The sequence below is a fragment of the Diadema antillarum genome, unplaced genomic scaffold (assembly GCF_040938485.1).
Source record: "Diadema antillarum isolate AM-2024a unplaced genomic scaffold, OU_Dant_1.0 seq00000552_RagTag, whole genome shotgun sequence".
NCBI classification, from domain to species: Eukaryota; Metazoa; Echinodermata; class Echinoidea; order Diadematoida; family Diadematidae; genus Diadema; species Diadema antillarum.
In genome coordinates, this window is record NW_027271496.1 from 54489 (window position 1) to 80624 (window position 26136).

Consider the following 26136-nt stretch of genomic DNA (forward strand, 5'->3'; position numbering starts at 1 on the left):
ACCTAAACGAATATCAGGTCCTTTCCACTTTTAGAAGAACGGACCTAAAAATAATGATCCTTAATATTTATTTTTCGGACTAACAAACTTTCGGAATAAGAAAATTTTTAATAACAAACCTCCATAATTAACTACAAACTTTTTTTTTCATTTTCGGAATAACAAACCTTTAGACATCGGAGTAACGAATCTTAGGAAGAGCGAACGTATCAAAGTCGTGCAACCTTAAACCTATTCTTAATCATTACTTTTTTGAACATGTGTTTTCAAAGTACGCACAAAAGCACAAACAAATTGACGATCCCTCTGTCTCTTAAATGCAAAATGGAAAAAAAAATCTTGGAAAGAATTTCAAATGAACATTGCTTTTCATTGATGAGTATAAAACAACACCATGTGATGATAAGCGGAGGATTTGTTTGTTTTGATCAGACAATAATTGTATACTGCATTATTTTTGTTCGCTTGTGACGGCATCTCGATTAATAAAAAACATAAACAAACAAACAAAAACTTCTCCAGAGGAATTTGGTACAACGGGAGTGCACTGACAAATTCTTTTCTCTGTTTGTTGGAGCTCGATCCCTTCTCTGTTTTTCAGTCATTTTCATTCAACTGCTTCCACGTCCTTTTGAAACTTTTCCATTTTTTATTCAACACATGCCCATTACAGACTGCTTCCGTCATTATCCTGCATGTGATTATGTAGCACTTTTCGGATTTGTTTTGGTTTGTTTTGTTTCTGTTTCTGTTTTCTGTTTGGTCGCAGCATGTCCAGGCTATTGAGGGAATGAGAGAAAAATCGTCATGAAGAGAAAAATAAGAATGAATTAAGGCATTTAATATCATGACAATTACAGCGAACGTCCGTTATGGAGACCAAAACTGGATATGTTCTGTTTGAGACGGCAGCTACCATACTCAAAAGATAAACACTTGGCGCACCTGTCACTAAAAAGTGGCACTGATCCTCTTTCTCCTACTATGCAATCCATTGACTTATTCTACCAACGAACATCCGTGACCAAAACGTTTTCCTTTTATTATTACAAGTAAATTGAGTGCTGAACATTATTCACTTTTGGGTATGAGCAGCTCGGTGATTTGGTAATATTTTCAACTAACATTAACTTTATGTGCAGTGATATATTTGTAATTATCAGAAATTTCCTTTCTCGGACAGAACGTCCGTGAGCGAAACTTTCAGAACCTGTAACAGTACAAATTGTCTCCAGATCCTCATTAGAAAGAAATTTAAATGCACAGAAATTACAGATTACGCAAAATTCCATTTTCCTATAACTTTGTTTTCAGTGTTTAGCTGTTTTTGTATAATTAGAGGGAAAACAAGCGTAAAATTGTGAGTAAATTTTCAACTGTTTCTTCATCATGATCACATAACGCCTTAAAAATTCTGAAACTACTGCCCTAAACTCATTGTTTACTTTGTAAAACTTTATTTGTGGCTATTGGAGCTAAAAGTTTTAAAGAATACAGGACAATTTTGGGACAAATTATCCCTATCGAAGGGATTGCATATACGTCAAGGACGTTCGCTGGAATTGTCACGGACGTTCGTTCTACTGATAGGGTCATGTTCCAGGACGGATAACTAATCGGCAGAGAGTACCTAGCCTTCCTAACTCTTTCAAAAATTTGAAAAGGTATTGTCAATGCAAATTATAAGAAATTTGACATCCTTACAACCTATGTATTGCTCAGAGGGGGATCAGGAGGTGAATTTTCAGAGAAAATATTAATTATTTGCTTGCTTTTCGGTGAATTGCATGGTCCAAAAACTGTGGACAAACCTCAGTCCGCTCCAAAAACAACATGCAGCTCCTCGGCTAGAGAGCCAAAGGTAAAATGCACCTTCGTCATCAAAGCAAGATGGTGTATCACTCGAAAACGTTTTAATCATTACGGACGTTCTTTTTTTCTCGGAGGTTCGTCTAAAAATATAATTTCGGTTCCTATTTGACAAAGGATGGACAGAAACTCAAAACAAACACATTATCGTGTGGCTAGATCTTAGTTGATTACGACTCAGAACAATATCACCAATAACGTTTAATGGGATACGATCTTTATTAGAAAATAGCGGAAGCACGTCCGTGACGAAAACTGAGTATAATTTTGCATAAAAGGATATTACGTCCCTTGTACAGCCAGCAGACGTACAATTTTTGCAGGATATGTTTATTAGGTGGAACACCAAATTTTCGCATACATTACAGTTGGGACAACAAAGTAGAATTTGCAGCAGCGATAGAAATAAAAGCACCACGGACGTTCGTCTGTTTAGGACTTTGATATTTCAATTGTTCTCTGTGGTTTTATACGTGCTCATAAAGTTCTTATAATTTTGTGGTTCATACCCTTGATATGTCAGATCCAGAACATGGTCAGATATTACATGCCACGTACGCTTAAAAATGCACATCATTAGTCTGAAAAACAAAAATTATTGTGAAAATAGCGTTTTTACCGTATTTTTACGCTGTAAGTCCTTGTCAAATGAAAGATATCAGGCAAAAGTCAACCAAACCATATATTTGCTGAAAGGAAATTTACCAATCTTTGAGATGACATGAAAAAATCTGGTTTCTTAGATGACTCTGGCGTGTTCTAAGGGAAAGAATGTCATATGGTGCGAAAATTGGCAATTGTACATCGTTCAAAATTCTCACCCATATATATATATATATATATATATATATATATATATATATATATAATCATACATGTATTGGTCGTGTCATGACCCATACGTTCAGTAGAAACTTAAGTCCATTAGCGTCAACTACAAAGAGAAATGATTTGCACACGAAAAGAATAACCGTTGGAGCGGACCATCAGTTTATAGAACATGGCATTTTATGCAAATTTTATGACATTTATCAATACTAGAATGATACGATAAAACATAATAATCATGGAAATTATATAGCAGGTATGGTAAAGATATTCAATTACCACGTAATGTGACTATGAAAGGAGTAAGAATAAACATTAAAAATAAACTATAATAAAACAACAAAACGTTATACACTTTGACAATGACTTGAATTTTGGCACTAATGATGAGGTGTTTTAAACATTACATTATTGTGCGTGCTGTAAAATTCACGGACATTAAAAAATCCAACATAGGATTGCGGCATAAAGATGACTTTTAAGGGCCAAACATTTTCATGAAAATAAATGATCCTCTGCAGTGATAACATCACATGCGATTTTTGCTTTCAGATACTCATCATGAAATTTACGCGTTAAGAATGACACAACAGTGTTCTCACTATTTATGCTATTGAAGCGCTTAAAAGGCCTTGGACCAATAAAAATTCCTTTTGAAATATTATGTTAGCGCACCCTCTCCCTCTCGATGGTCCTGTTCAAGATTTTTTTTCCACTTCGAGCGAAATAGATACCACGCAAGAATTTTGTAGATTTCGTATGGTCTCGGGACAATTCTAGATGCCTCAAATTCGTGAGAAGATCGTAAAAACGTCCTAGGTTGTTGGCAGAGGACTCTTACGACGTTCGTATAAAAGCCTTATGAACGGAGATTCGTACGGCGTTCCTACGAACGACTCGTAGAGTTTATACGTTTAGACGTTCGTGATCTGCTCGTAAGGAGTACGTACACAATTTGTTGCTTTCATTGCTTTCACATGTGAATTTATAAAATGACTATGAAATGTTATGATATTTGGTATGTAACTGCCTTATACTGGCTACAGATTAAAATGTGACAAAATTATCTTTGTAAACTACTTTATAGCTGATAAGCGTACATTCAAGCATAATTCCCCTTTCTTAAAGGACAAGTTCACCTTTATAAACATAAGGATTGAGAGAATGTAGCAATATTAGTAGAACACATCATTGAAAGTTTGAGGAAAATCAGACAATCCGTTCAAAAGTTACGAATTTTTAAAATTTTTGTGCAGCAACCGCTGGATGAGAAGACTACTGCAGTGTATGAATAACTTGCGTACAACAATATAAGGAAAATATAAAGAGAATTTCACAAAATTCCATCTTTTGAAAAAAGTACACATTCCCCTGACTCGTTACCGACAAATGTTATGGGCAATATTATTACCCCTGCCTTTAGAAAGAGGCAAGTCAAGAGCTCTTTTATTATGCGAAAAAAGTGAAAATATGTTGAATTTTCTTTTACGTTTTCTTTATACTGTTGTACGCATATGACTCACAAGCTGTAGTAGTCTCCTCATCCAGCGGTTCCAACACAAAAATTTTAAAAATTCATAACTTTTGCATCGATTGTCCAATTTTCCTCAAACTTTCACTGATGTGTTCTACTAATATTGTTGCATTCTCGCAATCCTTATGTTTATGAAGGTGAACTTGTCCTTTAACGCTCCTAAAGAGACCAGTAAACGAGTGCAATTATACCGTTACCTTGCTATGTTACGTTCCCCAATACACCTACATAAACGTTGACAATCAATAGACGAACACATTCACAATTTCAAATTGCTCCATTCCATCGTCTAAGATATCGTGTATTTTAGTGTCTCCTTGCAACGGAGCAAATGGCTCTATCTGACCGGTAGGTAGTATGTGTAACTGCTTAATGCGATTGTTGGTAATCATGACGAAGAATGGCCCGCGAAAGTGACGAATAATGCACCAGGAAACTCCACGAACGTGCAAAAAGAAACGCACCGTTTTTCCAGTGGTAGGAACTGTATGAAACATCACAAAATTGCGATGAGCGTCGCACCAGTAGAATTTCACACCTGTGTATATAGAATGTCCACAAAAGGTTCTTTCTAGTTAGTAGAGCAAAACATTATATCTTTTTCAAAATGGTTCACTTTCAACTGCAACGAATAAAGTTACGTGTTTCTGTAAATTCCCACTATCCCTAACCGAAACCTTTAACGAAACTCCAAAATAACGGACCTTATTTTCTATCTTTTTTTGTACTAAGAAATCTCATCATTTTTGAATGAATGAACTTTCGGAATAACGAACCCCTGTTTCATTTTTGGATTTACAAGCTTTTTTTTTTTCATTTTCGGACTAAAAACCTTATTATATTTTCGGACTGATTAGCATTCAGAACAACGTCCCTTATACCTGTGGAATAATAAACCTTATTCCATACCCGGACAAGCGAATCTTGGGAATGACGAAGAGTAAATGCGTGCAAACGTATCGTACTAATGACCTGTGGATGCTGATGATAGCGCCACCACGAAATCCATACACGAACCTTGAGTCCCCCACCACCCTTCTGCCTCCCTTCCTTGTACTCACCTCCCTGCTTGAACTTACCGTTCTTTCCATCCATTCAACAGACACAATCTATTCTAGGCCTACATCACCAAATTCAGCTTATTTCAAAAGAAGATATTATTACAATTACAGCCCTGTCGATATATTCTTAAAATCAAAGGATGATAAGATAAACAGGTATTGGATTACCATATCAAAAATGGACACGCCATTCTTCATTTCAGATAACGACAAGCACCTTTTGAGTTTTGGATAAAGATCAATTAAAGCTACAGTTGCGTTGAAGGAATTACAAAAGAAAATTGAACGTAAATACGCAAAATATAAAGACTCTAATATTTCAGTATCAGACAAATCCTTGCGTTCGAAGTCGATGCGTGCGTCATATCGCGAAGGTTTTCTGAAACAATTACATTCTTGAACCGTCCATCAAAAGTCACTTTCATGAGCATACTTGAATTAACCAGTCTGCGAATGAATGAAGTCGAAAAGGAAATAAAAGAAATTGGTTTTACGTCTTAACATAGCACTGGAAACACACCAACACACAAATATCATATCTGCTGATATCTATGCTGTGAATCATTTAAACCACGGACAATAAAGGATCAAAATGATCACAGACAAAAAGGCCCGAATTCACGAAGGTGGTACAAATGAAACCATGGTTTAAATCATGGACAAAAATCATGGAGCGCCAAGTGTCGCACGGAATATTTCGTTACGAAATTGGTCATTTCGTCGACAAAATGACCTTTTCGTTAACGAAGTTATCATTTCGTTGACGAAATGTTCATTTAGTTACAAAATGTTCATTTAGTTACAAAATGTTGTCATTTCGTTACAAAATAATCATTTCATCGACGAAATGACTGATTTTGTAACGAAATATTCCGTGCGACAATTGGCGCTCCATGGTTTTTGTCCATGGTTTAAACCATGGTTTCATTTGTACCACCTTCGTAAATTCGAACCAAAGTTTCTTAAGTATCATCAGTTCTTAAAGTTTCCCAATACCGATGATAATGACTATGAGTGTGTTTAGAGAGCTGTTTTAGCCCCAGAGAGAGAGAGAGAGAGAGAGAGAGAGAACTAATGAATAAACACATTCCAGCACATTAGAAAAATACTTTTATACAGACATGATTCCGTAGGTAGATCCGAATGTTACCAAGACAAAAGTACATACGGTATGTTACGAACGGAACAAGCTGTATGTTCTACACTTAAATCAAAGAAGTTTCTAAACTCAACTTAATGGCAAAGAGCTGAAGATTATTTACGACATTTAACAGTTCACAAGACAAGCAGCTGATTTCGTATCTCCCAGCCAGTACTTGACGCGTTCGTTAACCCATGCCATACTGAATTCCGAAATCCCCACAGTCTATACAGTACACAAGACACCAGGGTACAGTAGGGAACAGGTTAAGAGCAGGTAATGAGTCTCTCGCGACACCGAAATATCCCTTCAAATGTGTAATTCGAGTTTTTGGCAACTATGATACGCGTTATGTTTTGATCCATAACGAGGTTTTGATATGAAATATGCACGTGATCAATGTATCATATTTTACATTAACTTTCAACTCTTTTACAACCAGAATTTGATTTTTACTTTTCTGATCCCCTCCCTGAAGTATATATAGCGTTAGTTGTGTATATTTTTATTCACCTTCATTATTGGCAGGAATCCGATAAGAAAAAACAACTTTGGAACCTTGAACATTGTCGAGCACCATCTGTTCGTTATTCTAGTTCACATGCAACACCATCACACAATGTAAATCAGCGACAATAACATATGACATGAATGATATTAAAAAAAAAGTTCAAGTCAATTTTGGTTTTATAGGGTAACTTACGTCTGTAATAACTCAGCCAAAAAAGAAGAAAAAAATGAAACTGATTTAATGCCAGGAGTGATTTCATTCAATCTCATTAACGACGGGAGTTGTTTTTTCAAATTTCATCATTTGTAATACAAAATTCAAAACTTTGAAGTGCAAATTTATACTCCTTACTGCCAGTGATACCGGTGCTTGCTTGGTCTAGAAGAGAAGTCCGGATGACCGAGTTCGTTTCCTCATGAACCCAGTACACAGCCCTCTCAACGGGACGCGAATATTTTTTCCGTACATGGAAACGCTACAGTACATGAATTATTCATAAGTTTACCTGAAACTTTGAAGTGCGCAGGCGCGTGGACGTGTACACAATGAACGGACTCGACCAGTGAGACTCGCACAGCCCTACTCTCTGTGTACACATGCAGTAGTAGTAGTACCTGTGTATGTGTGTGTAGACGTGTGTGTGTGTGTGTGAAAACACGCTCTAATCAACTGGTCAGTTTGAAAACACAGAACTAGACTCTACTAAAGTTCAATCTACTATTATTACTTTACATGTGGATTTGTAATGATCTTATCGTTGTAATTCGAAAGTGCACTCGAGATGTTCGATCTCGAGTCACCCTGACATGTGCACTGGCGCTGGCAGCACTGACACGTCCGCTTCGTGGTACGGAGTAGGCCAACTGTGGTAGCGGTGTATTTTATACCCGATCCACAAAAAGGGTCGTGCAAAGGATTTCGAAAGAGCTCTTATTTGGCCATTTATGCATGTACGAATAGTGGTAATGTGGCATCAATTCCACAAGCCTATGGCTGTAGAAGTTGTGACTTTTAAAGTTTTACATTTCACGTGAACTACGCATGTACCTACTCTCCTATCCACGCTGGCTGCCCTGGCTGACAATCACGATGCTCTCTCCGCCGCGCCGCTTGCATGCTCCCCGCATATTTCGAGCTCGGTTACGTGGGGCGCTGGGCGCTCATGAACTGCGAATCGAATGTAAACTGAATAGCGAGCACGTACGTACGCCCGCAAGTAGTTACACGTGATCATGTACTGTATGTAGATAATGTACAGTATGCGAGTCCGTTCATCCTGTACAAATTGGCCAAGCCATAGAGATTTAGCGGAGTCCACGCGCCTGCGCACTTCAAAATTTCAGCTAAACTTATGAATAATTCATGTCCTGTAGCGTTTCCATGTACGGAAAAAATATTCGCCAACGGGACAGTAGGACGTGTCGGTGATGGTGCTGCCCATCTATAATCATTATGTACTAAAACTGCCAATCTTTATCAGCTCTTCAAATCCCAAGTCGGCTACGAAAAAGAAGTTGGCTCTCGATATGATTGCAAAAGTGCGCTCGACCTGTGGTGAATCTGACCAGATAATGGCGTACATGCCGCAATTCTTTCCCATACATCCCCAGGACAGTTGATAGCGAATATGCATTGCATAAATTGACTTGCACGATTTCTTACAATGTCTTACATCCTAAGCAACACTTATGTAGTCAAAAGACTGCCTAAATATGTGCCACACATTTTACTATTCTACAACTTTCTATTCCACTATGTTTCTGCAGATTCTTTTGTTGAGGCTTAAGATAAAACACTCTTTCAAGGCAAGATTATGTCAATGGTCAATCAATCAATCAATCAATCAATCAATCAGTGCTGAAGTACTTGTCCCTATTGAAGTATTATTAACGAAAGACATTGGAATACACGTTCCCTTGGACCAAGAACTCCCTTGCCTACTTCCTTGCGATCGACCTAACACGGAAAAGTTTTATTGTGAAAGATGTTTCCAATGTTATTTGTTGATTCCCATTGACATGAAACAAGTTTTCTAAGTGTGTAGTTGTATGTGTCTTTGTATTCTTATGTATTTTATGATGAATGAAAATAAACTGAACTGAACTGAACTGAACTGAACTTAATCATATTAGTACTGTAGCAAAGATCAGTTAATGATGTAATTTACCAAATTTTACCCCGAGAGGATTTCGAGGGCGTCACCGCACATAGAATTAATGTAACGCGAGTCTCAGCATACACACACACACACACACACACACACACACACACAAACAGGGTTATAGGGGCATACCTAGTCGGTGTCAATGAATTCTTATTAATTTTGACCTGTTCCTAAACACTTAATCACCATAGCACTTACCTAGCGATCTTTGACGGGTTTGTAGTGTTTAACTATCGGAATGAAAGGTACCTTACCATTCTCCTTGCAGAGAACCCATGAATCAAGAGGCGATGTTAATGTAGAGGTTCTTCCTGCTGCCTTTGAAGGTGAGTTCTTCGCCACAAGCTGTACGGTGCTTCAGTCCACCATTTGTCTCTTACCGCAAATCGTTATTATCTTTTCACACTCCTGCGAGGCTTCTCGTCGTTTAACATAATGAAAAATATGTAATAAGATATCATAATAGCCTTCCTATAATTGTTTTATAGTATGAAACCAGAGTTACAAAAGTCACATGAGAAGGAGTTTATCGGCACAGATATCTCTATATTTTGCAAAATTATTGATGTATTATTATGTGTTCTGACAGAAGAAGATATTTGTGTCTTAAAGGGATCGTATAGTATTGGTTGAGACGTTTATTTTCAGGTTGCAAAGAAACTGAGAAACTTTTTATGAAATGCAAAAGAACACGTAATTCTACGAGGAATTCAACGTTTATTTTAAGAAAATGATATTGGTTTTGAAATGGCCGAGATATCCAACAGAGCGATCCTAACAAAACGTGGTGCCCACCTTTTTACTTTGTTTTTGGATGTCTCAGCCATTCCTAAACCGATTTTCATCGATTAACTTTAAATTCCTCTTATTTAAAATGGTATGGTCTGTACTATTTGCATAAGTGGTTTCTTAGTATCTCATAAAAAGTTGAAAGCCAAACCCTCATCTTTACCGATACTATACCATCCCTTTAGGTCTTGGTTTGCTTACTTCTTAAAGCAAGTCGTGGTTGTCCTATCTATATTAGTGGTGCTCACTGGGAATCTTTTCAAAACGCTGACACATAGGCAAGATCAAGCTAACTTGTTTCTACGTACATGTATGTCACCTTTGCGTTCATGAAGAGGTAAGTTAAAGATAAATGCATTCACACAGTTACTAATTGCACATGCTCAAAGGTCGACGATGACCCATACCAGTCGCGAGAAATTAACATAGGTGGCGTTTTGTAGATTTACCCATAAATATCAATGAATGCACAATTTCATGCTATATATCGAGTTAGCTGCAGCTTAATGGTCAGTAAAACACGAACTATTTTCCTTAAATTGTAATTCTTCCAATTACAGGTGGGAATGTTTACAAACATGCGTAATTATGAATATGGATGTATTGATATTAAAACTGGTAACTATACAATCATAACACAAATGAAAACAAATAAAACTATTTGTTTTCCTCTCTCGTAACCCATGTAATCCCTTGAAGTTTTTCCTTCGGCGCCCATGATTTTTTTTTTTTAAACAGTAAGATTGTTATCTAGGTACGTTATATTAATAACTTTATTCGGGTCGCAAGGTGTCTAGACATGCCATCGCCAAGCACTTTGACGTAAAAAATCGCCTCAGTTATCTCGTTATCTCCTGAATATCGGTCAGTTTGTTTTTAAGAAAAAGGGCAGAAAGTTTAAGAGCCTCTTATTACCTGTGCTTTTTACCCCTTTCTTTTCATTTTTTTTTTTGCAGCTCTCCGATGTTGGTAAAGCAGCAATATGGTTTGAATCTTACATTACCAAAGAAGGAACGAGATGTCGTAAAATATGATTCGCGTCATGGAGAACAAAGGAAACGGGAGAAAGAAAAAAAAAAAGATATTTCCGAGGCAGAAGAGTTTAGAGGGAGCATCGAAATTTCCATTTACGTACCTTCACATTATCCATTGATACTAAAAGTTACCTCTAATCGGTATATACTTGTATGTTTGGCAGTAGATGAAAAAACAAATCAACAAACAACAAAGTCATGCGAATCAGCTTAATGAGAGAAAACTGTTCGAGTTTTAAAACTTTATAAGGTGTGTGTTCAATACAGGCCAGAGTAATTCAAAATGTTAATCAAGCTGTATATTGAGACCTCCGGATGATTTGCAGACTTTTACATTTGAACAACTATGAATTAGTTTGTATATTGAGTAGAGAGATTCAGAATTTTTATAGTAATTGGGATGATGAAAAATTATGTTTGCAAAATTTATAACAAATTGCAATTAAGAAGGATGATGTCATGGCAGCCTCATAATAAAAATGCATGAGTTGGGGCTCACTGAAGCAGAACAAAAGAAGAACGCATGTATATATTCTACACAGTGGCGATGAACTTGTTAAGCAAGCTGTAGTGTAATGGAGTACACTGCTACATTTCTGAAAATATGTGTGGCTCCTATGTCAATAACATTGTTGAGTGTAATTTGTTTAAGATAAGTAAGTGTGAAAGTCTGTATCACAGGTCGAAAAATCAAACCCTGAGAGTGCTTCGATATCATATATTATAAAATGGGTTCAAGAATGTAGCCAATAGGAAGCGCTGAAATGAGACACACCTCCTTCCTTTACTTCAGTACAACTGCACTGCCTGTAATCCTATGGTAGATTGCCGATCGTCTGTGCGCGCGGCGGCTCCTTTGATGAATTGCATGCATACGCGTACGCGCTGTCAATCCTGTAAACAACTTCTAGTTCGGGCTGCCGGCCGGCCGGCCTGTCTTCCCTTGTGCATAACATAATATGTGGCGTACGTACGTATACTGTACTATACGTACACTTTGTACAGTACAGTAGACCAAGCGTTTTGGGACCGAACGCGTACATGGAGTCACTTTGAAGAGCAAATCCAACGATTTAGCAGGTTAATTCTCACGCCGTTTTCAGAGTATGTTGTCTAGTAGGCCTATATGAGGAGTCTATATCAAGTCTTTAAGGTAAAGGGTGCATATTCTATGTAAAATAAGTAAGTTTTCATGCGGGTGTCCGGAAACCCAACCCCCCATTATACTTATACTGTATGTGCGGGACTTCCGCGAGTGCGACGTGCGTAAAAGTTTGGGACGAACATCTTCGGACGTCTTGACCCACAAAGGTACGTGAAAAACGCTGAAAAATGATGTTAGTTTTCGAATTTTCGACCCATTTTATAAAACAAATGATGCACAGGATTATTTCGTGGCGTTAGTGTAGGCGTAGCTCACTCTCGGGTATTTACAATGTAGTGCAACATGCACGAGGCGAAGCCTCGTGCATGTTTCACAATTGTAAATACCCTCGAGTGCACTATGTCACAAATGTACACACTAGTAGTTATGTACACGTACATGTATGATGTACTGTATGCCTGGCTGTTTAATGTGTATGTACACAGGTGGACCAGATTAATGGAGAACATTCTATGTGGTATAGATATAGTACATACAGGCTGACCAGATCAGTGGAGAATTTTCTAGGTGGTATACAATGTAACTACACAGTACATGCATGTAAGAGGAAATACATTATAGCTCACTCAATCTAGAATGATTTCACCCATTTCCAGAATGTTCTGGGATGTGCTAACATATTTGGCTGAGTGAGGCACTGTCCCTGTAGCCCAATGTGATTGGTAGTTAATTTTGGTAATGATGTTTTGTACATAGTTAGGCAGTGAGTCATCCAGGTTTCCTGGAACTTGGACTGGCTAGTAGGTTGGAGAGAGTTATAGAATGTGCTAGAAGGGGGTGAATGGATAGTATATAAGCCAGAGAAATTCTGCAGTAGGCGGAGTACCCAACACCTCTGCTCTGAGAGTTACGTCACTTCTGGCTCTGAAGCGACTTGTTATAGTCAGTCCTGTGTTACCTGCTGACCTGTTATGTTTGTGGAGATACTTGGCCTGGGAGACATTTTGCCTGCAGAGAATTAATGTGCCTTCATTGGACTCCATATTTTAATGTCAACGGACATTGCTACGGCAAAGCTGTGACGGGCTGGATTCCTAGCTGGACAATATAAAGTGAATCATCATTCAACGCATCGACTGGACGTGGTCGTTGGATTCTGCACATTTTGCTGGGAACATTATACTGTGGATCTATTGTGGACATATACCCTGGAATTATAACGCGGACTATTGTAACCTGTGCCTCTGGATTTACGTCGAAGGAATCATTAATCGGTGCATCACGGATCATTCATTTGTGCATCAAGCATCGTATCTGGACACTTTCAAAGGATTACTTAATACGTGTAAGTGATTCCACTACCGATTTATAACTGTTTCTATTGATCATTGTACTGATGTGACGCCGATTACCAGTCTGTACCCACAATATCACTGTTAATAAACAGCCTGAACATCAGTTGATTGTTTCTTTTGTGCGATCATTCTCAGAGTGATTTTGGTCGTAACAAAATTGGGGGCTTGTCCGGGAATTGAATTTAAAGCCAAAACTTAGAATTTGGAACGTTCCGGAAGCCAGAATATTGGTACAGACAAAATACCAGTTGAGTTGATTGTTCAATTGTATATTGTGTGTAATACATTGTGACAATGTCAATCAGTACAATGGATGTTCAGGCATTTGTTCAGAGGACAGATTTGTCCCTCAAAGATTTGGAAAGGTTACGCAAATGTGATTTGACTGCTATTGCACAGCATTTAAGTGTAGATGTTCCACAAGGTGTCAGAAAGGCAGAGATTCTTGACTTGGTAGCTGGTCACATGGAGCTCAAAGAAGAAATTGACACTCCAGATCGAGCTCAAATTTCAGATCAAACACGGCTTGAGCTTGCTAAATTGCAACTGAAGGAGAAAGAAATGGAAATGAAGGAAAGAGAAAGAGAAAGAGAAATTGAAATGAGGAAACTTGAAATTGAAGAGAAGAAAATGGAGCAACAACTGAAATTGCGTGAGATGGAATTGACTCATGCACAGACTGTTGGAAATCGTGAAAGGGCTCCCTCTGAATTTGATTTGGCCAAGAACATTCGATTGGTGCCAAAGTTTGAAGAAAACAGAGTTGATGCATATTTTGTGTCATTTGAGAAGGTGGCTAACAGTTTGAACTGGCCACAGGAATTTTGGCCCTTGCTCCTGCAAAGTGTGTTTGTCGGCAAAGCAGCCGATGTGTACTCATCTCTCTCTGAAGAGCAATCACGTGACTATGCTACAGTCAAGAAAGCAGTGTTGAATGCTTATGAGTTGGTGCCAGAGGCGTACAGACATAAGTTCAGAAATTCGTACCGTAAACCAGGCCAGACACATGTTGAGTTTGCTCGTGAAAAAGAAATGATGTTTGATAGGTGGTACAGGTCCCTGAAAGTGGATCAGGACTTTGATAACCTACGTGAGGTTGTTCTCTTGGAAGAATTCAAAAAGAGTGTTGCTTTCAGTGTGAGGTCGCATTTGGATGATCACAAAGTGACAAGTTTGCATAAAGCAGCCTCGATGGCTGATGAGTATGAGCTGACCCACAGAAATGACAACAGACCACCTTTCAGGAATTTCTCTGGAAACAAGAGAGACAAAAATCAGTCGAGCAATCCAAAGAATGCTGGTTCTGAAAAAGGCACGAGTTCTGAAACTTCATCGGCACCAAAGCCTCAATCTGACAAAGGGTCCAGTACAAGTGCAAATGTTATCAAATGTTTTCACTGTAACAAGACAGGGCATGTAAAGTCACAGTGTTGGAAGTTGCAAAACAAAACAAAGAAGGACTTGGGATTTGTCATGTCAAAAAGTGTCCTACCCGAAAACAGTGTCCCGTTCAGTGAAACACAGGCCATTGAAAGTCAATCTCCCAAATTCAAAGATAGGCTGAAGCAGGTGGATGAGAGCTATCGTAGCTTTTTGTTTGATGGTGAGGTGACCCCATGTACCTCTGGTGAGGCAGGTAAGCCAGTGGTCATCCTGCGGGATACGGGGGCCTCTCAGTCGTTGATGGTGGATGGTGGTATGACTTTTCCACCAGATAGTGCAGTGAATGCAAAAGTCTTGATTCAGACTGTTGATGGCAGTTATATGTCAGTGCCACTGTATAGAGTGGATTTGAAGTGTGACCTAGTTTCTGGTCCTGTTACTGTTGGAGTTGTTCCTGAGTTGCCCATGGCAGGCATTGACTTCCTGTTGGGGAATGACTTGGCTGGGGACAAGGTGGTTGCGTCTCCAGTTGTTTCGGATAAACCAGTGGTGGTTGCTGAAACTGAGCAGCTGCAGGAGGAGTTTCCTGGGATTTTCCCAGATTGTGTTGTGACTAGGTCTCAGGCTCGTAGAGCTGTTCAAGATGATGCGGATTCTGTTGATGTGGAGGAGAATTCCGGTGTTTGGTTGGCAGAAACCTTTTTCAAGGATTTGAATGATGGGGTTGCTGTATTAGGCTCCGAGGCTAACAGTGATGGGCTGTTTAGCAAGTCTTCCTTGGTTGAAGCACAGCAGGCAGACTCTGAGTTGAAAGGCTTGTCTCAGACGGCGTGTTCTGAGGCTGAGGCTGAAAAGGTCCCTGAGTGCTATTATGTCAAAGATGGCATTTTGATGAGGAAGTGGAGACCTCCCCATAGGCCAGCTGATGAGGATTGGACGGTGGTCCGTCAAGTTGTTGTCCCTCCTAGTTACCGCGGTGAGATCTTGAGGATTGCTCACGAGTTACCTGTTGGCGGCTATTTAGGCGTCAGAAAGACAAAGGATCGGATCATGAGGCATTTCTATTGGCCAGGGTTGAATGTGGATGTGGCTGAGTTTTGCAAGACTTGTCACACATGTCAAGTGGCTGGTAAACCACAGCATTCGGTGAAGCCGGCGCCATTGATTCCGATACCTGCGTTTGAAGAACCATTCAGTCGGGTTCTAGTTGACTGTGTTGGACCTTTGCCTAGGACTAGGTCGGGTCACAAGTACCTCTTGACAATCATGGATATGTCTACACGGTTTCCAGAGGCTATCCCATTGCGAAATATCACTGCTAAGACTGTGGTAGATGCTCTAGTGCAGTTTTTCACTAGGTATGGGTTACCCAAGGAAGTGCAGTCTGACCAAGGGTCAAATTTCATGTCAGGCATATTTCAAGAGGTGATGTATCGTTTGGGTGTGAAGCAGCTGAAGTCGTCAGCTTATCATCCCCAATCCCAAGGTGCGTTGGAGCGCTACCACCAGACCCTAAAGACAATGATTAGGGCATTTTGTGAGGAGTATCCCGAGGATTGGGATAAGGGCATCCCTTTCCTGCTGTTTGCAACGAGGGACTCCCCAAACGAGTCGACGGGTTTCAGCCCATTTGAGTTGGTGTACGGTCATGAAGTCAGGGGCCCACTGAAGCTCATCAAAGAGAAATTCATGACGGAGGATGATGAGGTCCACCTACTTGACTACGTGTCAAAGTTTCGTGAAAGGCTTTCAAAGGCTTGTGAGGTAGCTAGGGAACACTTGAAAGTGTCACAAGACTCCATGAAGAGAAAGGCAGACAAAAATGCCAAAGCCCGAACTTTCAACCCAGGTGACAAAGTTCTTGTACTGCTGCCCATACAAGGTGAACCACTGAAAGCCAAGTTCAGTGGCCCGTACTGTGTCAAAAAGAAACTTAATGATGTGAACTATGTGATCAGTACGCCAGACAGACGAAAAGATCAGAGGGTGTGTCACATAAACATGCTGAAAGAGTACTATGAGAGAAAGGCTAGTCAGCCAGTAGGCGTAGCTCAGGTGGTAGTAGAAGAAGTAGATGAAGAGGATCAAGCTCAAGATGAGAATGGAAGTGAGCCCTCTAGTGCCAGGTTGTCTAACTCAGAGATGTTAGGGAAAGTAGATGAGGCACTGAACTACCTACCTGAAAATCAGAGGAAAGATGTGACTAGTCTATTACATGAGATCAAAGAACTGTGTAAAGACAAACCAGGCTGCACCCCTCTGGCTGTACATGATGTTGATGTAGGAGATGCTGACCCTATCAAGCAGAACCCTTACAGACTAAACCCGAGCAAACTGCAAAAGGTAAGGGAAGAGGTTCAATACATGCTAGACAATGACATAATAGAACCGAGTAAAAGCAGTTGGAGCTCCCCAATCGTCATGGTGCCCAAACCAGATGGGTCTCAAAGATTCTGTATAGATTACCGAAAGGTGAATGCCGTGACGAAAACAGATTCTTTCCCCATTCCCAGACTTGAAGACTGCAGTGACAGGGTCGGAAATTCTGCATATGTCAGTAAAATAGACCTTCTAAAGGGATACTGGCAGGTGCCCTTGACCGACAAAGCCAGAGAGATTTCTGCCTTTGCTACACCAGATGGCTTGTTCCAATGCAAAGTAATGCCATTCGGCATGAAAAATGCTCCAGCCACCTTCCAACGGCTGACAAACCAAATCATTGCTGGACTTGACAATTGTGTAGTATACATTGATGACATCCTAGTGTACAGTGACACATGGGAAGAGCACATTACACACTTGCGGCAACTTTTCGATCGACTCAAGGAGGCCGGATTGGTGATTAATCTGGCAAAGAGTGAATTTGCAAAGGCCAAAGTAGTGTATCTCGGGCATGTAGTCGGTCAGGGACAAGTATTGCCAAGAGAAGCCAAGGTAGAGGCTATACTAGGCTTTCCCATTCCCCAATCCAAGAAGGAGTTGCTCAGATTTCTGGGCATGGCTGGTTTCTACAGGAAATTTGTACCAAATTTCAGCACTGTAGTCACCCCCCTAACAAACCTGCTGAAGGGCAAGGCAAAGTACACCTGGACTGATGAGTGTCAAAGAGCCTTCGAGAAACTAAAGGCAGTCCTTGCTAATGAGCCTGTTTTGGCAGCTCCTGACTTCGCAAAGCCATTCAAGGTGGCAATAGATGCTAGCGATGTGGGAGTGGGAGCGGTTTTGCTCCAAGAAGATGAAGAAGGCACTGAACGACCAGTTAGCTACTTCTCCAAAAAATTGAACACATACCAGAAGAAGTACTCCACAATTGAGAAGGAGGCTCTCAGTCTCATCCTTGCCCTCCAGCAATACGAAGTGTACTTGACAAATAGCAAAGGGGAGATCACGGTCTATACTGACCACAACCCCTTGGTCTTTTTAGACCGGTTCAAAATGAAGAACAACAGGTTGTTCAGATGGAGCATGATGACGCAGCCATATGCACTCAAAATCAAACATGTGGCAGGCAAAAACAATGTAATTGCCGACGCTCTGTCAAGAGTGTAACATGAAGAGAGTATCAAAGGTGAAAAGTTTTCACCGCATATCATTTCCAGTGTATGTGTTTTATTAATGTGTGCAAAACAGTTTGATATGATTGTATAAGCTCCGAGAATCCAAGCAATATCATTGTACATGGTATCCATGAAAAGAGAACATGGAATTAATACAGCTATCCAAAAGGCATGTGATAGTATGTGATTATTGTAGCTTGACTTGGATTTTACCTCACATTCATTGTAAATAATAATGAGAAATTGTGAAGGTAAAAGAAACCCTTGCTACGGCAAGGCTTTCTTTTTCCCATGGGGGATGGTGTCACAAATGTACACACTAGTAGTTATGTACACGTACATGTATGATGTACTGTATGCCTGGCTGTTTAATGTGTATGTACACAGGTGGACCAGATTAATGGAGAACATTCTATGTGGTATAGATATAGTACATACAGGCTGACCAGATCAGTGGAGAATTTTCTAGGTGGTATACAATGTAACTACACAGTACATGCATGTAAGAGGAAATACATTATAGCTCACTCAATCTAGAATGATTTCACCCATTTCCAGAATGTTCTGGGATGTGCTAACATATTTGGCTGAGTGAGGCACTGTCCCTGTAGCCCAATGTGATTGGTAGTTAATTTTGGTAATGATGTTTTGTACATAGTTAGGCAGTGAGTCATCCAGGTTTCCTGGAACTTGGACTGGCTAGTAGGTTGGAGAGAGTTATAGAATGTGCTAGAAGGGGGTGAATGGATAGTATATAAGCCAGAGAAATTCTGCAGTAGGCGGAGTACCCAACACCTCTGCTCTGAGAGTTACGTCACTTCTGGCTCTGAAGCGACTTGTTATAGTCAGTCCTGTGTTACCTGCTGACCTGTTATGTTTGTGGAGATACTTGGCCTGGGAGACATTTTGCCTGCAGAGAATTAATGTGCCTTCAGTGGACTCCATATTTTAATGTCAACGGACATTGCTACGGCAAAGCTGTGACGGGCTGGATTCCTAGCTGGACAATATAAAGTGAATCATCATTCAACGCATCGACTGGACGTGGTCGTTGGATTCTGCACATTTTGCTGGGAACATTATACTGTGGATCTATTGTGGACATATACCCTGGAATTATAACGCGGACTATTGTAACCTGTGCCTCTGGATTTACGTCGAAGGAATCATTAATCGGTGCATCACGGATCATTCATTTGTGCATCAAGCATCGTATCTGGACACTTTCAAAGGATTACTTAATACGTGTAAGTGATTCCACTACCGATTTATAACTGTTTCTATTGATCATTGTACTGATGTGACGCCGATTACCAGTCTGTACCCACAATATCACTGTTAATAAACAGCCTGAACATCAGTTGATTGTTTCTTTTGTGCGATCATTCTCAGAGTGATTTTGGTCGTAACAAAATTGGGGGCTTGTCCGGGAATTGAATTTAAAGCCAAAACTTAGAATTTGGAACGTTCCGGAAGCCAGAATATTGGTACAGACAAAATACCAGTTGAGTTGATTGTTCAATTGTATATTGTGTGTAATACATTGTGACAATGTCAATCAGTACAATGGATGTTCAGGCATTTGTTCAGAGGACAGATTTGTCCCTCAAAGATTTGGAAAGGTTACGCAAATGTGATTTGACTGCTATTGCACAGCATTTAAGTGTAGATGTTCCACAAGGTGTCAGAAAGGCAGAGATTCTTGACTTGGTAGCTGGTCACATGGAGCTCAAAGAAGAAATTGACACTCCAGATCGAGCTCAAATTTCAGATCAAACACGGCTTGAGCTTGCTAAATTGCAACTGAAGGAGAAAGAAATGGAAATGAAGGAAAGAGAAAGAGAAAGAGAAATTGAAATGAGGAAACTTGAAATTGAAGAGAAGAAAATGGAGCAACAACTGAAATTGCGTGAGATGGAATTGACTCATGCACAGACTGTTGGAAATCGTGAAAGGGCTCCCTCTGAATTTGATTTGGCCAAGAACATTCGATTGGTGCCAAAGTTTGAAGAAAACAGAGTTGATGCATATTTTGTGTCATTTGAGAAGGTGGCTAACAGTTTGAACTGGCCACAGGAATTTTGGCCCTTGCTCCTGCAAAGTGTGTTTGTCGGCAAAGCAGCCGATGTGTACTCATCTCTCTCTGAAGAGCAATCACGTGACTATGCTACAGTCAAGAAAGCAGTGTTGAATGCTTATGAGTTGGTGCCAGAGGCGTACAGACATAAGTTCAGAAATTCGTACCGTAAACCAGGCCAGACACATGTTGAGTTTGCTCGTGAAAAAGAAATGATGTTTGATAGGTGGTACAGGTCCCTGAAAGTGGATCAGGACTTTGATAACCTACGTGAGGTTGTTCTCTTGGAAGAATTCAAAAAGAGTGTTGCTTTCAGTGTGAGGTCGCATTTGGATGATCACAAAGTGACAAGTTTGCATAAAGCAGCCTCGATGGCTGATGAGTATGAGCTGACCCACAGAAATGACAACAGACCACCTTTCAGGAATTTCTCTGGAAACAAGAGAGACAAAAATCAGTCGAGCAATCCAAAGAATGCTGGTTCTGAAAAAGGCACGAGTTCTGAAACTTCATCGGCACCAAAGCCTCAATCTGACAAAGGGTCCAGTACAAGTGCAAATGTTATCAAATGTTTTCACTGTAACAAGACAGGGCATGTAAAGTCACAGTGTTGGAAGTTGCAAAACAAAACAAAGAAGGACTTGGGATTTGTCATGTCAAAAAGTGTCCTACCCGAAAACAGTGTCCCGTTCAGTGAAACACAGGCCATTGAAAGTCAATCTCCCAAATTCAAAGATAGGCTGAAGCAGGTGGATGAGAGCTATCGTAGCTTTTTGTTTGATGGTGAGGTGACCCCATGTACCTCTGGTGAGGCAGGTAAGCCAGTGGTCATCCTGCGGGATACGGGGGCCTCTCAGTCGTTGATGGTGGATGGTGGTATGACTTTTCCACCAGATAGTGCAGTGAATGCAAAAGTCTTGATTCAGACTGTTGATGGCAGTTATATGTCAGTGCCACTGTATAGAGTGGATTTGAAGTGTGACCTAGTTTCTGGTCCTGTTACTGTTGGAGTTGTTCCTGAGTTGCCCATGGCAGGCATTGACTTCCTGTTGGGGAATGACTTGGCTGGGGACAAGGTGGTTGCGTCTCCAGTTGTTTCGGATAAACCAGTGGTGGTTGCTGAAACTGAGCAGCTGCAGGAGGAGTTTCCTGGGATTTTCCCAGATTGTGTTGTGACTAGGTCTCAGGCTCGTAGAGCTGTTCAAGATGATGCGGATTCTGTTGATGTGGAGGAGAATTCCGGTGTTTGGTTGGCAGAAACCTTTTTCAAGGATTTGAATGATGGGGTTGCTGTATTAGGCTCCGAGGCTAACAGTGATGGGCTGTTTAGCAAGTCTTCCTTGGTTGAAGCACAGCAGGCAGACTCTGAGTTGAAAGGCTTGTCTCAGACGGCGTGTTCTGAGGCTGAGGCTGAAAAGGTCCCTGAGTGCTATTATGTCAAAGATGGCATTTTGATGAGGAAGTGGAGACCTCCCCATAGGCCAGCTGATGAGGATTGGACGGTGGTCCGTCAAGTTGTTGTCCCTCCTAGTTACCGCGGTGAGATCTTGAGGATTGCTCACGAGTTACCTGTTGGCGGCTATTTAGGCGTCAGAAAGACAAAGGATCGGATCATGAGGCATTTCTATTGGCCAGGGTTGAATGTGGATGTGGCTGAGTTTTGCAAGACTTGTCACACATGTCAAGTGGCTGGTAAACCACAGCATTCGGTGAAGCCGGCGCCATTGATTCCGATACCTGCGTTTGAAGAACCATTCAGTCGGGTTCTAGTTGACTGTGTTGGACCTTTGCCTAGGACTAGGTCGGGTCACAAGTACCTCTTGACAATCATGGATATGTCTACACGGTTTCCAGAGGCTATCCCATTGCGAAATATCACTGCTAAGACTGTGGTAGATGCTCTAGTGCAGTTTTTCACTAGGTATGGGTTACCCAAGGAAGTGCAGTCTGACCAAGGGTCAAATTTCATGTCAGGCATATTTCAAGAGGTGATGTATCGTTTGGGTGTGAAGCAGCTGAAGTCGTCAGCTTATCATCCCCAATCCCAAGGTGCGTTGGAGCGCTACCACCAGACCCTAAAGACAATGATTAGGGCATTTTGTGAGGAGTATCCCGAGGATTGGGATAAGGGCATCCCTTTCCTGCTGTTTGCAACGAGGGACTCCCCAAACGAGTCGACGGGTTTCAGCCCATTTGAGTTGGTGTACGGTCATGAAGTCAGGGGCCCACTGAAGCTCATCAAAGAGAAATTCATGACGGAGGATGATGAGGTCCACCTACTTGACTACGTGTCAAAGTTTCGTGAAAGGCTTTCAAAGGCTTGTGAGGTAGCTAGGGAACACTTGAAAGTGTCACAAGACTCCATGAAGAGAAAGGCAGACAAAAATGCCAAAGCCCGAACTTTCAACCCAGGTGACAAAGTTCTTGTACTGCTGCCCATACAAGGTGAACCACTGAAAGCCAAGTTCAGTGGCCCGTACTGTGTCAAAAAGAAACTTAATGATGTGAACTATGTGATCAGTACGCCAGACAGACGAAAAGATCAGAGGGTGTGTCACATAAACATGCTGAAAGAGTACTATGAGAGAAAGGCTAGTCAGCCAGTAGGCGTAGCTCAGGTGGTAGTAGAAGAAGTAGATGAAGAGGATCAAGCTCAAGATGAGAATGGAAGTGAGCCCTCTAGTGCCAGGTTGTCTAACTCAGAGATGTTAGGGAAAGTAGATGAGGCACTGAACTACCTACCTGAAAATCAGAGGAAAGATGTGACTAGTCTATTACATGAGTACAAAGAACTGTGTAAAGACAAACCAGGCTGCACCCCTCTGGCTGTACATGATGTTGATGTAGGAGATGCTGACCCTATCAAGCAGAACCCTTACAGACTAAACCCGAGCAAACTGCAAAAGGTAAGGGAAGAGGTTCAATACATGCTAGACAATGACATAATAGAACCGAGTAAAAGCAGTTGGAGCTCCCCAATCGTCATGGTGCCCAAACCAGATGGGTCTCAAAGATTCTGTATAGATTACCGAAAGGTGAATGCCGTGACGAAAACAGATTCTTTCCCCATTCCCAGACTTGAAGACTGCAGTGACAGGGTCGGAAATTCTGCATATGTCAGTAAAATAGACCTTCTAAAGGGATACTGGCAGGTGCCCTTGACCGACAAAGCCAGAGAGATTTCTGCCTTTGCTACACCAGATGGCTTGTTCCAATGCAAAGTAATGCCATTCGGCATGAAAAATGCTCCAGCCACCTTCCAACGGCTGACAAACCAAATCATTGCTGGACTTGACAATTGTGTAGTATACATTGATGACATCCTAGTGTACAGTGACACATGGGAAGAGCACATTACACACTTGCGGCAACTTTTCGATCGACTCAAGGAGGCCGGATTGGTGATTAATCTGGCAAAGAGTGAATTTGCAAAGGCCAAAGTAGTGTATCTCGGGCATGTAGTCGGTCAGGGACAAGTATTGCCAAGAGAAGCCAAGGTAGAGGCTATACTAGGCTTTCCCATTCCCCAATCCAAGAAGGAGTTGCTCAGATTTCTGGGCATGGCTGGTTTCTACAGGAAATTTGTACCAAATTTCAGCACTGTAGTCACCCCCCTAACAAACCTGCTGAAGGGCAAGGCAAAGTACACCTGGACTGATGAGTGTCAAAGAGCCTTCGAGAAACTAAAGGCAGTCCTTGCTAATGAGCCTGTTTTGGCAGCTCCTGACTTCGCAAAGCCATTCAAGGTGGCAATAGATGCTAGCGATGTGGGAGTGGGAGCGGTTTTGCTCCAAGAAGATGAAGAAGGCACTGAACGACCAGTTAGCTACTTCTCCAAAAAATTGAACACATACCAGAAGAAGTACTCCACAATTGAGAAGGAGGCTCTCAGTCTCATCCTTGCCCTCCAGCAATACGAAGTGTACTTGACAAATAGCAAAGGGGAGATCACGGTCTATACTGACCACAACCCCTTGGTCTTTTTAGACCGGTTCAAAATGAAGAACAACAGGTTGTTCAGATGGAGCATGATGACGCAGCCATATGCACTCAAAATCAAACATGTGGCAGGCAAAAACAATGTAATTGCCGACGCTCTGTCAAGAGTGTAACATGAAGAGAGTATCAAAGGTGAAAAGTTTTCACCGCATATCATTTCCAGTGTATGTGTTTTATTAATGTGTGCAAAACAGTTTGATATGATTGTATAAGCTCCGAGAATCCAAGCAATATCATTGTACATGGTATCCATGAAAAGAGAACATGGAATTAATACAGCTATCCAAAAGGCATGTGATAGTATGTGATTATTGTAGCTTGACTTGGATTTTACCTCACATTCATTGTAAATAATAATGAGAAATTGTGAAGGTAAAAGAAACCCTTGCTACGGCAAGGCTTTCTTTTTCCCATGGGGGATGGTGTCACAAATGTACACACTAGTAGTTATGTACACGTACATGTATGATGTACTGTATGCCTGGCTGTTTAATGTGTATGTACACAGGTGGACCAGATTAATGGAGAACATTCTATGTGGTATAGATATAGTACATACAGGCTGACCAGATCAGTGGAGAATTTTCTAGGTGGTATACAATGTAACTACACAGTACATGCATGTAAGAGGAAATACATTATAGCTCACTCAATCTAGAATGATTTCACCCATTTCCAGAATGTTCTGGGATGTGCTAACATATTTGGCTGAGTGAGGCACTGTCCCTGTAGCCCAATGTGATTGGTAGTTAATTTTGGTAATGATGTTTTGTACATAGTTAGGCAGTGAGTCATCCAGGTTTCCTGGAACTTGGACTGGCTAGTAGGTTGGAGAGAGTTATAGAATGTGCTAGAAGGGGGTGAATGGATAGTATATAAGCCAGAGAAATTCTGCAGTAGGCAGAGTACCCAACACCTCTGCTCTGAGAGTTACGTCACTTCTGGCTCTGAAGCGACTTGTTATAGTCAGTCCTGTGTTACCTGCTGACCTGTTATGTTTGTGGAGATACTTGGCCTGGGAGACATTTTGCCTGCAGAGAATTAATGTGCCTTCATTGGACTCCATATTTTAATGTCAACGGACATTGCTACGGCAAAGCTGTGACGGGCTGGATTCCTAGCTGGACAATATAAAGTGAATCATCATTCAACGCATCGACTGGACGTGGTCGTTGGATTCTGCACATTTTGCTGGGAACATTATACTGTGGATCTATTGTGGACATATACCCTGGAATTATAACGCGGACTATTGTAACCTGTGCCTCTGGATTTACGTCGAAGGAATCATTACTCGGTGCATCACGGATCATTCATTTGTGCATCAAGCATCGTATCTGGACACTTTCAAAGGATTACTTAATACGTGTAAGTGATTCCACTACCGATTTATAACTGTTTCTATTGATCATTGTACTGATGTGACGCCGATTACCAGTCTGTACCCACAATATCACTGTTAATAAACAGCCTGAACATCAGTTGATTGTTTCTTTTGTGCGATCATTCTCAGAGTGATTTTGGTCGTAACAACTACGCCTACACTAACGCACTCTATCCTGTGCATCATTTGTATAATAATCATGCAGGCACCCCGAAAAGCACAAATTATTGTTAGAAATGGTACAGAGGGGACCACCGAAATTGGTGAAAGGAAACTACCCTACAAAATCCGATGCAACCAATATAATGGGTACACTCATCTGGATTTCCATTGAGGATTGGAGAC